The sequence below is a fragment of the Bombina bombina genome, chromosome 6 (assembly GCF_027579735.1).
Source record: "Bombina bombina isolate aBomBom1 chromosome 6, aBomBom1.pri, whole genome shotgun sequence".
In the NCBI taxonomy this organism is placed as follows: Eukaryota; Metazoa; Chordata; class Amphibia; order Anura; family Bombinatoridae; genus Bombina; species Bombina bombina.
Window position 1 is genome coordinate 298334713 of NC_069504.1, and position 10952 is coordinate 298345664.

Genomic DNA, 10952 nt, shown 5'->3' on the forward strand with positions numbered 1-10952 from the left:
GTTAGTAGCCAGAGGGTTGCCAACACATGCTGGTGGATAACTGTCTTGTATTCGATTTACTAACTTTTAAGAATTCTTATGTGAGAAATGATCACTCCAGTTCCCATGCTATATTAGAACAAATGATCTAAAATGTGAACTTTCAAATCATTATATACCAAGTGTTGAATAGGAACTGGAGAGTGAAGATAGGGGCTATATGACCCTTTTTACATAGAGTTATCTTCTCTGAAATATGATTTATATATATATATTAAAACAGTAATAGTTTATGAAATATATAATTATTTATCTACATTGTTATAGCCCAGAACCTATTTATTTGTTAGAATCTCAACAAGGTACTCAGTTACTCAGTCCATTAGCAGTTTTCACAGGCATATAATTGACTATATCTTCCTTTGTTCCAGGTCCATTTATTGCTAAGTGGCTTTGTAGTGGTGTTCATCTCGTCTTCGTAAAATGCTCTTGATTATTTATACTGTAGCTCTTGGAAAAAAAATCTCAACTGAATTCCGTGTAATAGTGCTTATTGTTGTGCTCATGATAATGAATAAAGTTCTATGAGAACCATCATTCATAATCAGCAATATATCCTTACAAATATAAAAGAGCAAGAGATGTGGGAGTTGGTTGTCACCATCTCAAACACAATCTGTACTTTTTCCATACCTGACTCTTAGCTCTTTGCTTAAAGGGATAGTAAAGTCCAAATTTAACTTTAATGATTCAGCTAGGGTATGTCATTTTACACAACTTTCTAATTTACTTTTATTATCAAATTTCCTTTGTTCTCCTGTTGTTCTTAGTTAAAAGCTAAACCTAGGTAGACAGCACTGATTGCCTGAAATGCAAGTCTGTCAAAAGATCTGAGATAAGGAGGCAGTCAGCAGAAGCTTAGATACAAGGTAATTACAGAGGTAAAAAGTATCGCCTAGATTACGAGTCTTGCGTTAGGCTTAAAAAGCAGCGTTGAGAGATCCCAACACTGCTATTTAACGCCTACTGGTATTACGAGTCTTGTAGGTACAGGATCACCGATCACTTTTTTTTCGCGACTTGAAAATACAGCAAATACACTTACGTCAATTGCGTATCCCATAATTTCAATGGTATTTTCCTAACGCCGGTATTACGAGTCGTCCTCAAAGTGAGCGGTACACCCTCTCCTGTCAAGACTCGTACAGCATTTAAAAGTCAGTAGTTAAGAGTTTTATGGACTAACGCCGTAGTATAAAACTCTTAACTAAAGTGCTAAAAAGTACACTAACACCCATAAACTACCTATTAACCCCTAAACCGAGGCCCCCCCCCCCACATTGCAAACACTAAAATAATTTTTTAACCCATAATGTGCCGAACCGGACATCGCCGCCACTATAATAAATATATTAACCCCTAAACCGCCGCACTCCCGCCCCACAAACACTAGTTAGATTTTATTAACCCCTAATCTGCCATCCCTAACATCGCTGACACCTACTTACATGTATTAAAGGGACACTCAATCAAAATTAAACTTTCATTATTCAGATAGAGAATGCCATTTTAAACAACTTTCCAATTTACTTCCATTAACAAAATATGCACAGTCTTTTTATATTTAAACTTTTTGAGTCACCAGCTCCTACTGAGCATGTACAAGAATAAGTGTGTATGCATTTGTAATTGGCTGATGACTGTCACATGGTACAGGGGGAGTGGAAAAAGAGATAACTTTTTAAATTGTCGGAAAAAAAATCTACTACTCATTTGAAGTTCAGACAAAGTGCTATAGCATTGTCTTGTTATCTTGTATTTGTTGATTATGCAAATCTACTGTGTTGACTGGTCCTTTAACCTCTAATCTGCCACCCCCAACATCGCCGCGACTATATTAAATGTATTAACCCCTAAATCTAAGTCTAACCCTAACCCTAACACCCCCCTTACTTAAATATAATTTAAATAAATCTAAATAAAATTACTACAATTAAATAAATTATTCCTATTTAAAAATAAATAAATACCTATAAAATAAACCCTAAGCTAGCTACAGTATAACTAATAGTTACATTGTAGCTAGCTTAGGGTTTATATTTATTTTACAGGCAACTTTGTATTTATTTTAACTAGGTACATTAGTTATTAAATAGTAATTAACTATTTAATAGCTACCTAGTTAAATAAATACAAAAGTACCTGTAAAATAAAACCTAACATAAGTTACAATTACACCTAACACTTCACTATCATTAAATTAATTCCCTACATTAAATTAAATAAATTACAATAAAATAAAATAAATTAAAGTACAAAAACAAACAAACACTAAATTACAGAAAATAATAAAATAATTACAAGTTTTTTAAACTAATTAAACCTACTCTAATCTCCCATATAAAATAAAAAAGCCCCCAAAATAAAAAAAGCCCTATACTAAATTACAAATAGCCCTTAAAAGGGCTTTTTGCGGGGCATTGTCCCAAAGTAATCAGCTCTTTTACCTGTAATAAAAAAATAAAATACCCCCCCAACATTAAAACCCACCACCCACACACCCAACCCTAATCTAAAACCCACGCAATACCCCCTTAATAAAACCTAACACTAACCCCTTGAAGAAGTCTTCACCCAACCGGGCCGAAGTCCTCTACGAAGCTGGGCGAAGTGGTCCTCCAGACGGGCAGAAGTATTCATCGAATCCGGCCAGAAGAGGTCCTCCAGAGGGCCAGAAGTCTTCATCCAGACGGCATATTCTATCTTTATCCATCCGGTGCGGAGCGGCTCCATCTTCAAGACATCTGACGCGGATCATCCTCTTCCAACAAAGTCCTACTGAAGAATGAAGGTTCCTTTAAATGACGTCATCCAAGATGGCGTCTATCAGCCAATCGGAATTAAGGTAGAAAAAAATCCTATTGGCTGATGCAATCAGCCAATAGGATTGAGCTCGCATTCTATTGGCTGACCCAATTAGCCAATAGAATGACAGCTCAATCCTATTGGCTGATTGCATCAGCCAATAGGATTTTTTCTACCTTAATTCTGATTGGCTGATATAATTCTATCAGCCAATCGAAATTGAAGGGACGCCATCTTGGATGATGTCATTTAAAGGAATCTTCATTCTTCAGTAGGACTTCGTTGAAAGAGGATGCTCCTCGTCGGATGTCTTGAAGATGGAGTCGCTCCGCGCTGGATGGATGAAGATAGAAGATGTCGTCTGGGTGAAAACTTCTGGCCATCTGGGGGACCTCTTCTGGCCGGATTTGATGAAGACTTCTGCCCGTCTGGAGGACCACTTCACCAGGCTTCGTAGAGGACTTCGGCCCAGTTGGGTGAAGACTTCTCAAGGTAGGGTGATCTTCAAGGGGTTAGTGTTAGGTTATATTAAGGGGGTATTGGGTGGTTTTAGAGTAGGGTTGGGTGTGTGGGTGGTGGGTTTTAATGTTGGGGGGGTATTGTATTTTTTTTTACAGGTAAAAGCGCTGATTACTTTGGGGCAATTCCCCGCAAAAAGCCCGTTTAAGGGCTATTTGTAATTTAGTATAGGGTAGGGATTTTATTTAATTTTGGGGTGCTTTTTTATTTTATTAGGGGGATTTGTCAGGGTTTTTTCCCTGTTGTTTGCCATGTGCTGCTGGCAGCCATTTTACTCACCTCTCTTCCTGACTATGGTGCATTGTGGGGGATGCTGCTCATTTCCTACACTTCCTTTTATGGCCAGATTGGTGTGCATCATCCATGTGAGACAGGATGCAGTCTCAGAATTGTGATGTCATCACTTATTATTTAAAGGGCCTCTGTTCAGTATGCTTTGCCTTTGCGTTGTCTCAGACCTGTTTGTGAGAGTTCCTTTTTATTACCTGGCTGCCTGACGTCCTTCCTGGTTCATGATCTCTGGCTTGTTTCTGACTCTGCTGTTTTCCTTGTTCCTGATTCCGGCTCGTCTGACTATTCGCTTTGGCTCCTGACTCGGCTCGTCTGACTACCAGCTCTGGTTTTGACTACTGGCTTGTTATTTGACTTGTGGACTTTTATTATTTTTTGCTATTAATAAAGGTGTGATTATTTTTGCACTTCTCGTCTCAGTCTGATTCCTGGCACCCTGACAAGATTAGAGTAGGTTTAATTAGATTAAAAATCTTGTAATTATTTTATTATTTTCTGTAATTTAGTGTTTATTTGTTTTTGGACTTTAGTTTATTTAATTGTAATTAATTTAATTTAATGTATGGAATTAATTTAATGATAGTGTAGTGTTAGGTGTAATTGTAACTTATGTTAGGTTTTATTTTACAGGTACTTTTGTATTTATTTTAACTAGGTATTGTACCTAGTTAAAATAAATACAAAGTTGCCTGTAAAATAAAAATAAACCCTAAGTTAGCTACAATGTAACTATTAGTTATATTGTAGCTATCTAAGGCCTAGATTTGGAGTTTGGCGGTAGCCGTGAAAACCAGCGTTAGAGGCTCCTAACGCTGGTTTTAGGCTACCTCCGGTATTTGGAGTCACTCAAAAAAGGGTCTAACGCTCACTTTTCAGCCGCAACTTTTCCATACCGCAGATCCCCTTACGTCATTTGCGTATCCTATCTTTTCAATGGGATTTTTCTAACTCCGGTATTTTGAGTCGTGTCTGAAGTGAGCGTTAGAATTCTAACGACAAAACTCCAGCCTCAGAAAAAAGTCAGTAGTTAAGAGCTTTCTGAGCTAATGCCGGTTCATAAAGCTCTTAACTACTGTACTCTAAAGTACACTAACACCCATAAACTACCTATGTACCCCTAAAACGAGGCCCCCCCCACATCGCCGCCACTCGATTAAATTTTTTTAACCCCTAATCTGCCGACCGCCACCTACGTTATCCTTATGTACCCCTAATCTGCAGCCCCTAACACCGCCGCCCCCTATATTATATTTATTAACCCCTAACCTGTCCCCCACAACATCGCAGCCAGCTACATACAATAATTAACCCCTAATCTGCCGACCGCAAAGCGCCGCTACTTAAGTTATCCTTCGGTACCCCTAATCTGCTGCCCCAAACATCGCCGACCCCTATATTATATTTATTAACCCCTAATCTGCCCCCCCTCAACGTCGCCTCCACCTGCCTACACTTATTAACCCCTAATCTGCCAAGCGGACCGCACCGCTACTATAATAAAGTTATTAACCCCTAATCCGCCTCACTAACCCTATAATAAATAGTATTAACCCCTAATCTGCCCTCCCTAACATCGCCGACACCTAACTTCAATTATTGACCCCTAATCTGCCGACCGGAGCTCACCGCTATTCTAATAAATGTATTAACCCCTAAAGCTAAGTCTAACCCTAACACTAACACCCCCCTAACTTAAATATAATTTAAATCTAACAAAATTAATTAACTCTTATTAAATAAATTATTCCTATTTAAAGCTAAATACTTACCTGTAAAATAAATCCTAATATAGCTACAATATAAATTATAATTATATTATAGCTATTTTAGGATTAATATTTATTTTACAGGTAACTTTGTATTTATTTTAACCAGGTACAATAGCTATTAAATAGTTAAGAACTATTTAATAGCTAAAATAGTTAAAATAATTACAAAATTACCTGTAAAATAAATCCTAACCTAAGTTACAATTAAACCTAACACTATACTATCATTAAATTAATTAAATAAAATACCTACAATTACCTACAATTAAACCTAACACTACACTATCAATACTTTAATTAAATACAATACCTACAAATAACTACAATGAAATAAACTAACTAAAGTACAAAAATAAAAAAGAACTAAATTACAAAAAATAAAAAAATATTTACAAACATAAGAAAAATATTACAACAATTTTAAACTAATTACACCTACTCTAAGCCCCCTAATAAAATAACAAAGACCCCCAAAATAAAAAATGCCCTACCCTATTCTAAATTACTAAAGTTCAAAGCTCTTTTACCTTACCAGCCCTGAACAGGGCCCTTTGCGGGGCATGCCCCAAGAAGTTCAGCTCTTTTGCCTGTAAAAAAAAACATACAATACCCCCCCCCCCCAACATTACAACCCACCATCCACATACCCCTAATCTAACACAAACTCCCCTTAAATAAACCTAACACTAAGCCCCTGAAGATCATCCTACCTTGTCTTCACCTCACCGGGTATCACCGATTGGTCCTGGCTCCAAAATCTTCATCCAACCCAAGCGGGGGCTGGCGATCCATCATCCGGTGGCTGAAGAGGTCCAGAAGAGTCTCCAAAGTCTTCATCCTATCCGGGAAGAAGAGTAGATCCGGACCGGCAACCATCATCTTCCAAGCGGCATCTTCTATCTTCATCCGATGAGGACCGGCTCCATCCTGAAGACCTCCACCGCGAACCCATCTTCATCCGGCAACGTCCAACTGAAGAATGATGGTTCCTTTAAGGGACGTCATCCAAGATGGCGTCCCTCGAATTCCGATTGGCTGATAGGATTCTATCAGCCAATCGGAATTAAGGTAGGAATATTCTGATTGGCTGATGGAATCAACCAATCAGAATCAAGTTCAATCCGATTGGCTGATCCAATCAGCCAATCAGATTGAGCTCGCATTATATTGGCTGTTCTGATCAGCCAATAGAATGCGAGCTCAATCTGATTGGCTGATTGGATCAGCCAATCGGATTGATCTTGATTCTGATTGGCTGATTCCATCAGCCAATCAGAATATTCCTACCTTAATTCCGATTGGCTGATAGAATCCTATCAGCCAATCGGAATTCGAGGGACACCATCTTAGATGACGTCCCTTAAAGGAACCGTCATTCTTCAGTTGGACGTCGCCGGATGAAGATGGGTACGCGGTGGAGGTCTTCAGGATGGAGCCGGTCCTCATCGGATGAAGATAGAAGATGCCGCTTGGAAGATGATGGTTGCCGGTCCGGATCTACTCTTCTTCCCGGACAGGATGAAGACTTTGGAGCCTCTTCTGGACCTCTTCAGCCACCGGATGATGGATCGCCAGCTCCCACTTGGGTTGGATGAAGATTTTGGAGCCAGGACCGATCGGTGATACCCGGTGAGGTGAAGACAAGGTAGGATGATCTTCAGGGGCTTAGTGTTAGGTTTATTTAAGGGGGGTTTGGGTTAGATTAGGGGTATGTGGGTGGTGGGTTGTAATGTTGGGGGGGGTATTGTATGTTTTTTTTTACAGGCAAAAGAGCTGAACGTCTTGGGGCATGCCCCGCAAAGGGCCCTGTTCAGGGCTGGTAAGGTAAAAGAGCTTTGAACTTTAGTAATTTAGAATAGGGTAGGGCATTTTTTTATTTTGGGGGTCTTTGTTATTTTATTAGGGGGCTTAGAGTAGGTGTAATTAGTTTAAAATTGTTGTAATATTTTTCTTATGTTTGTAAATATTTTTTTATTTTTTGTAACTTAGTTCTTTTTTATTTTTTGTACTTTAGTTAGTTTATTTCATTGTAGTTATTTGTAGGTATTGTATTTAATTAAAGTATTGATAGTGTAGTGTTAGGTTTAATTGTAGGTAATTGTAGGTATTTTATTTAATTAATTTAATGATAGTATAGTGTTAGGTTTAATTGTAACTTAGGTTAGGATTTATTTTACAGGTAATTTTGTAATTATTTTAACTATTTTAGCTATTAAATAGTTCTTAACTATTTAATAGCTATTGTACCTGGTTAAAATAAATACAAAGTTACCTGTAAAATAAATATTAATCCTAAAATAGCTATAATATAATTATAATTTATATTGTAGCTATATTAGGATTTATTTTACAAGTAAGTATTTAGCTTTAAATAGGAATAATTTATTTAATAAGAGTTAATTAATTTCGTTAGATTTAAATTATATTTAAGTTAGGGGGGTGTTAGTGTTAGGGTTAGACTTAGCTTTAGGGGTTAATACATTTATTAGAATAGCGGTGAGCTCCGGTCGGCAGATTAGGGGTTAATAATTGAAGTTAGGTGTCGGCGATGTTAGGGAGGGCAGATTAGGGGTTAATACTATTTATTATAGGGTTAGTGAGGCGGATTAGGGGTTAATAACTTTATTATGATAGCGGTGCGGTCCGCTCGGCAGATTAGGGGTTAATAAGTGTAGGCAGGTGGAGGCGAAGTTGTGGGGGGCAGATTAGAGGTTAATAAATATAATATAGGGGTCGGCGGTGTTAGGGGCAGCAGATTAGGGGTACATAAGGATAATGTAAGTAGCGGCGGTTTATGGAGCGGCAGATTAGGGGTTAAAAATAATATGCAGGGGTCAGCGATAGCGGGGGCGGCAGATTAGGGGTTAATAAGTGTAAGGTTAGGGGTGTTTAGACTCGGGGTACATGTTAGGGTGTTAGGTGCAGACGTAGGAAGTGTTTCCCCATAGCAAACAATGGGGCTGCGTTAGGAGCTGAACGCGGCTTTTTTGCAGGTGTTAGGTTTTTTTTCAGCTCAAACAGCCCCATTGTTTCCTATGGGGGAATCGTGCACGAGCACGTTTTTTAGGCTGGCCGCGTCCGTCAGCATCTCTGGTATCGAGAGTTGAAGCTGCGTTAAATATGCTCTACGCTCCTTTTTTGGAGCCTAACGCTGACATTATATGGATCCCAATACCAGAGTTATTTTAAAGGAGCGGCCAGAAAAAAGCCAGCGTTAGCTACGCGGGTCCTTACCGACAAAACTCTAAATCTAGCCGTTAGGGTTTATTTTATAGGTAAGTATTTAGTTTTAAATAGGAATTATTTAGGTAATAATAGTAATTGTATTTAGATTTATTTATATTATATTTAAGTTAGGGGGGTGTTAGGGTTAGGTTTAGGGTTAATAACTTTAATATAGTGTCTGCGACGTTTGGGGCGGCAGATTAGGAGTTAATAAATGTAGTTAGGTTGCGCGACATTGGGGGTGGCAGATTAGGGTTAATAAGAGTAAGATTAGGGGGTTCATGTTAGGGTGTTAGGTGTAGACATAAATTTTATTTCCCTATAGGAATCAATGGGGCTGCGTTAGTAGCTGAACGCTGCTTTTTTGAAGGTGTTAGGTTTTTTTCAGCCGTCTCTGCCCAATTGAACCCTATGGGGAAATCGTGCACAAGCACGTTTAGCCAGCTCACCGCTAACGTAAGCAGTGCTGGTATTACAGTGAGATGTGGAGCTAAATTTTGCTCTCCGCTCACTTTTCTGCGGCTAACGCCGGGTTTGTAAAATCCCGTAATACCAGCGTTGTCTGTATGTGAGCGGTGAGCATAAACTGCTCGTTAGCACCACAAGCCTTACCGACAAAAACTCGTAATCTAGGCGATATATTTCTATAACAGTGTTGGTTATGCAAAACTGGGGAATGGTAAATAAAGGGATTATCTATATTTTTAAACAATACAAATTTAATTGTAGACTGCCCCTTTAATGTGTTACTCTAATTTGTTATACTAGTGATAAAGTATTAAATGTTTTGGACATTGTTCCTTTGGGTTTATCCTAGCAATTGAAATAGCCGGTTTTAGTCATTAAAGCTACTACTCACTGAAAAATACAGTGCCCAAGTATTTTTGGTGTTTACTATCCCTTTAATATCTTGCTGTGCCAAAGCTCCAGAAATTCCTTCCTGCTTAATGTTTCACACAGTCACATAGGGATATGGATTTTATATTTACTACATTATACCAAGATGTCCCGGTTTTACCTTGCAGTCTTAGTTTTCAGTGAGCTGTCCCTGTGTCCTAAGAATTATTTTTGGGACAGGCTAATGTCCCAGTTTTGGCCATTATGCCCCATTACACCAACTAACCAATTAATAGAGTGGAGCTCTGCTAAAGCGCTTCCACTGATCCATGTAAGGGCTTACCAGAGAGTGGTGGTAAATGCTGTCAGTGAATATCCAGGCTATCAAAGAAGAGCCAGGGCGTGCTAAGCGAAGGTTGTGAGGGCAGCTGAAGTTTAGCACACCCTTCCACAACTGATCCTGACATGCAGGGTATGTACAGTGTACCCTGCAGTACCCACACTAAGCACGGCCCTCCTTTTTCAAACCAAGTAGTGCAGACCTCTTTAGAATGTATGCACAGTCACAATTTTTATTTTTAAGATATCATATTTTGGTTTTTTAATGTCAGCATTTTTCATGGCCTCCCACGTTACCACACTAAATACAGAGTGTGAGTACTCAGAAGGCAAAGTAGCACCTTACTTGTAAGTAACAAAATGGGCAAAAGCAGGTATTTTGAAAACAGTATCAGGTAATGCGAAGGATCGCACTAACACCAATGGTGCAATGTTTATTTATTTATTTAAAACAGGCTAATACATGTGCAGGCTGTGGCACTCACTGTACTGAACTTGGGCTTTTAGATAGAGGACAGGAGCAGGGTTGCTACTTGAAGTGCAGGAGGGGTCCCCCAATAACAGTACACTGATTGTATCTGTCTTTCAAATTAGGTGCTTCATGTGTGTGGGCAGATTTTATATCCATCCCATGTTGCTTCTTTAATAAAGTGTCCTCATGTACCTATAGGTTTTAATGGGCTAGGCTAAAGTTTTGTTATTACCTTTATGTATGTATAGGCTTAGCTAAAAAATGACCATTCAGAAAACTAAATAAAATTTCAACTTTATCTGCTAAGGTGTCCCGGCTTTCAAATTGGTCAGCTTGATTATATGCAGAATTTAGCAGGAACCATTTTTATTGATATCCTTTGACTTTGGAGAAGTAGGCATGGTACCTATTTTGCAATAAAACATTCTTGAATATTGGGTAATCCCTATGTTTACTGGGGATCTTTATTAGGGATGTCTTTCATTCAGTCCCCAAAATGTTATATTAACAACCTCGTTGTTGAGTGGACAAGGTTGCAAACACTAGATATTTCTAGACTTCATCTCAGAACAAAAAAAAAAAACTATCGGTTAGATTACGAGTTTTGCATTATGAGTGAAAAAGCCTCATAAGGCTCCTTTTTCACTACCGCTGCT